Genomic DNA, 5,536 nt, shown 5'->3' on the forward strand with positions numbered 1-5,536 from the left:
GGAATATGAGCCAAAGCCGGAGTCTTGTTCAGAAAGAAGAGGTCACCATTTGGGGTGATCGCCCCTCCTCGGTGTACAGCAGGTTTCTGGCCTGGCTGGATGAGAAGGCTATAGACGTGGGTCAGGAGGGGTAAGGTTTCTCCCCCTGTCCACGGAATATCGCTAGTGATATTCCACTGCGGGGGAGCAGGGGGGAGAACTGTTAAGTTTCCGCGCTGACAGATAGGCTCACCGCAGAGAAGGCTGGTGGACATCAGGGCTGCGTGTTCCATACCAACGCTATGGAAAGCGTTCACTGCTCTCTGCACTATGCTGGGTTTGTCCTCTTCCACCTCTTAAGCTTCCTACCGTGGCGGGTGGCGAGGGTGCCGGCTAGGGGAGTCTGAGATGTGCCGCCACCCGTGAGCCGCTGGAGGTGCGCCGGAGCTCAGAATCCAAGGTTTATACCGTAGATACATTGGTGGCTCGTACGGTCGCTGAATCCTTCACATTCACTACACCAGTGACTGAGAACGACTGAACGATCGGTATTTAAACTGAACGATTAGCGGACGACCCAACGATGATTTTCATGCTTGCAAAAAATGAAGATAAGCGAACAAATTATCATTCATCGTTGATTTTTGCTCGTTCACAAAATCGTTTAAACGATAACATTCCGTGTAAAGGGGCCTCAAGTCTCTTCCAGGTGCTCTTCCTAAGCAGAAACTTTACCCCTTCCTGACCCATAGAATTATAGTGATCTGAACACACTGCATACTATACTAGAGCAACACTGCCACCTAGTGTGCAACACGGAAATGACAGAATACCCCTACTGCACGGCAACCATAATCAGGTTCGGCTTTATATGCCTTTTTCTCACCCACAACCCTGTTTCCCAAAGAGTCATATGTTCCAAATTGTTACTATGCTGCCAAGTGTTCCACGTGGTCCCAGTCCAGCAGCAATGGACAGTGCTTAACCCCTTCCCGTACATCACAGTGGTGTGGAGTGGGTATGAAGCAGGCTTGGCAGCTAATTAGGGTATTTTCAAGTGCAGCAGAAATGTTTGAGATTCCCCTAAGGCCTCATGTCCACGGGCAAAAGAAGAATTAAAATCCGCAGCGGATTTTAACTCTTCTCCCGCGCGCGGATCCGCACCCCATAGGGATGCATTGACCACCCGCGGGGTAGATAAATACCCGCGGATGGTCAATAAAAGGGATTTTAAAAAAAATGGAGCATGAAAAAATCCGGACCATGCTCCATTTTCGTGCAGGTCTCCCGCGGGGACGGCTCCCGCAGGCTTCTATTGAAGCCTATGGAAGCTGTCCGGATCCGCAGGGGGATCTAAAATAGGAATTTAAAAGAATTAACTCACCCGCAGCGGGCCGGGAAGGTCTTCTCTTCCACACGGCCGGATCTTTCGTGCTTCGGCTCGGCAGATGTGCCTGGCGCATGCGCGCGGCACATCAGCGATGTGCCGCCGGCGTGACGAGTTCATCTGCCGGCCGAAAAAGAAGATCCGGCCGTGAAGAAGAGAAGACCCTCCCGGCCCGCTGCGGGTGAGTTAATTCTTTTAAATTCCTATTTTCAGCGCCCATGTCCGCGGGGCAGGAGGGACCCGCTGCAGATTCTCCATGGAGAATCCGTAGCGGGCCTGATTTTCCCCGTGGACATGAGGCCTTAGGGGCAAAATCCGCAGCATTTCCGCAAAAGAAAGAGTCAAAACCCGAACTATTGGTGCAGATTTTGACTTGAAATTAGTTGTGTATTCGCAGCTGATTTGGGCAGATCCAGCGCTCCCCTCACCTCTCTTCATGCGATCAGTGCAACCTTTTACCTGGTGCCCTCTTGTGAGCGCAACGCTGCCAGGCAGGTGATATGGAAGTGGCATCACCGGACCAGCAGCGCTGCACTCAGTAGGGGCTGCCAGGTGAGGCGAACGCGGTTTCTGCTGAAATCAGCTGGGCCTCAATCCGCACTCATGGTTTTGGATGTGGAAATGCTGGGGATTATGCTGTGGAGGTCCTGCAGTATTTACTCCCTGTATGAACATACCCCTATGCTTCCCACCAGGGGCATAGCTAAAGGTTCATGGGCCCGGGTGAAAAAGTTTATCTAGGGGCCCAACTTCTCTTAACTTCAGTTCCTACTCAGTGAGTGCCGGCTGTACAAAATAGCCAACACCCACCCCCCAATGGTCGTGATGCCACAGGCGCTGCTCAGTGGGCTGATGTTAACAGTATAATATACCGCAAGAGTGAAATGGGGGATTTTCATGTACTTTTAATATAAACATTAAACTTACATGAAACAATATACAAATGTATACCATTTTAACTCTTCCATGACCAAGGGTCATTGCGGCGCCAGCATCCAGATAATATGCATCAGCTCTGGCTTTCCCAAATCTAACTTTTTCATTTTTCAGGTGACATATGCAGCGGCCGGGAGTCTGACCTTTGGCTGGGAGAGACAGCAGGGGTACAAGATGGTGCAGAGTCACAATGGCTCTACTATTTCTTCCCAGTTCTTCCAAAACATGGCCTGACCCGGCTGCCTGCAGGGGAAAATGTTAGCAACGGTGCTCCGAACTTATCAGTACTGTTCACGTGACGCCAGTGCCTCTACTGAGAGATGAATCACAGGAGCTGAATAAAGGAGTCCACAATCAACAAATGTAGTTGCAAACTGGAGGCACACGGTTTCCTTTTTACTCACAATTTTCAACTTTGATTTTTCAAGTACATCATACGGCAAACCGTCTTAGGTACAACACTCTTGTGATTGGGAGTCACTCTTCTCACGTAATACAGTCATCATCAGTCCCAGTTATCTGATGAAAGAAGACTCCCGGCACCCAGGGGAAACATGTACTTTTCATTCTTCCCTGGCTACGTCCCTAACTTGCTTTTCTAGCGGCACTTCTGCAGAGTAATTACACACACCAGACTTGTCTTCTGACCCGTAGTAATAAAGTCAGTCCTGTCTCTCCAACATCTAGTTAAGCAGGGGAGTGTGTGACTATATCCGCCAACTCAATCTACAGGCTATGGCCTCTGAGCTCCCGACCCTGGAGGGGATACATCCCACGATAACCGAGAAAAGGCCTGGGGCTCTGCCCAGGCAAAAGCAGCAGAGTCACCTGCTCACAGGTCCTCCTCCACAGACAACATCTCTACTCGACACACCTAGCTCCGTGCCCAACCTCTCTACCAACCAATTACTCCACAGACAACAGGTTAGGGAGACAGACAAGACAACGCCACCAGGAATGGAGACACCAACATGAACACACCGCATGGACCAACATACACACAAAGGCACAAAGACAATCTAGCTGAGGTAGACAGGCAGCAATTAGAGGTACCCTAACTCTGGGCCACAACACAGTATAGTAATATTTAGGAAAATTGCTCTCTGACAGCATCTTAAGACCCTCATAACTTTTTTATTTTGCTATTGAGGGGGCTGGGTGGGTTTCAATTTTGTGGAGCGATATTTTAATGCATTGAACCTTTACAGATGTAGCGATAGTTTTGCTATTTTTTAATGCCACTAGAAATTTAGGGGACTTAAATTTGATTGTTTGATGGCTTATACAGTGCAATGCAATACTCTGGCCTTGCATTATATTGTATTCTGTAACAGGCCACAGGCACATCTTTTAGACAAACAAAAGGGCTACTGCACTACCATGCCTTATTGCTTATACAGCGATCACAGGCTATGGCAATACAGGACGCCATATTGTCTGGCGTCCTATTGCCATAGCAACCAGCTGGGCTCTCTCTTATATCGCGAGAGCCCAGTGATGTCACAGAGGAAGAGCGCTCCCTCTGTGAACCCCTTCTATGCCGCAATCTCAATAGATCGCGGCAGGGAAGGGGTTAACAGCATGGGGGGGGGATTTCGATGCACCCCCGCTGTTGCAGCGGGAAGTACCCTGCTGCCAGGTCGTGAAATTACGCCCTGGAGTGGGAAGGGGTTAATTTTAGATGTTAAATTCCTTATCTTGCATATTCATATTTTGTTTGTTTCTTTTGACCAATGGTAATAAATTATAATAGATTTGAATTACTGTAATTGAAGCATGTGCCTCTATAAAAACTGCTGCCTGTTAATCAATAAACAGATTATTTTGGATCACATCACTAGCTGTGTGGTTTGATGTTAATTTCCTGAGCTCAGCTTATCCTCTAAGAATTAGGAACCCAAAAGCATATTGTATAGCAAATATTGTTGCTTGCACTAACAAACCCTAGGCAATGAGGCAAGTCTGTGTGTGGCTGCGATTTCTGTGCGGAAACTACATCAAGAATTGAAATGTCAACTTTTTTCCATTGTGGAATAATCCACACCGTATAAACTACAGTGCACATTTCCCTTTCAACAGAGTGCTAAAATTATGCAGATTCTGGGCAAAATTACGCCATGTGAATGGGGCGCAGATTTGTGGCAGAATCCACTTGAAATCTGCACCAATTCCACAGCAGATCCATTGCAAATATCTGCAAAAAAAAAAAAAGAGAGAGGTGGCATCTCACTTCTTGATGTGGATTCCTCAGCGGGAGACCCATACACAGACTACTCTGTTTGTGGATCTGCAGCAGAAAACCATGGTGTAGCCACAGTTTTCTGCAGCAAACTAAGGCCGCCTGCAGACGAGCGGGTCGGATCTGGCGGCGAGAATTCTCGCCGCGGGACCCGACCCGAGCGCCTGCAGAGACGAGCGCGTACTCACCCGCGCCCGGCGGCCCTGGCTCTTTCATGTGCCGGCTGCCAGGCAGCCGGCGCATGCGCAGACCGGAGCCGGCGGCCGGGTAAGTGACGTTTCTGTGCGAGGCTCTGCGAGCCCCGCACAAAAATAGGACATGTCGCGGTTTGTTTGCCGCGCGACATTTCGCACGGCCGTCTGCATAGGAGTGCGTATTGTAATGCACTCCTATGCAGGCTTTGAGCGGCGGAAATCCCGCCGCGGAATTTCCTCCTGTGTGCAGGCGGCCTATGAGGCAAATCGCGTGAGATTTTTCCAACACATATTCCGCCTTGTGAACAAAACCTAAGACATGATAATTCTCACAGCTGGAGTTTTGTTACAATTGCTATTTAGTTGACAGGGCATTGTCTAGACAGCAATTTAAATAAACCAGCAGCTGCGAGAAGTATCTGCATGTTCTTATTTACTGACAGCAAGCAGATGTCTTAAGACTCAGGGGTAAACAAAGACAACAAGATGTGAAAGGCATCTTGCCAACCTTGCAGGAAATTCAAATTCCTACCCGTCAGTACATACATTGCAGCCTGTACTCTGCTGAGGGAGGTGGTGAACGTGCCTTCTCCACCATTTTATCCATTCATCGATGTTGGTTTGTGGAGCGATTCAGACATCAAGTTTCTTTTGGGGAATTGCTCCTCATGCAGTTCACCCCATACAAAAGTTTAGACCTGACCTATGGAAGCGGCATTTTAAATGTGAATATTTGGTTGCTCCCTGTGAATGTGGGGCTTATAACATACAGATCGCACTAGGTACAGGAAGGACACAGTG

Source organism: Eleutherodactylus coqui, chromosome 6 (genome assembly GCF_035609145.1).
Source record: "Eleutherodactylus coqui strain aEleCoq1 chromosome 6, aEleCoq1.hap1, whole genome shotgun sequence".
Lineage (NCBI taxonomy): Eukaryota > Metazoa > Chordata > Amphibia > Anura > Eleutherodactylidae > Eleutherodactylus > Eleutherodactylus coqui.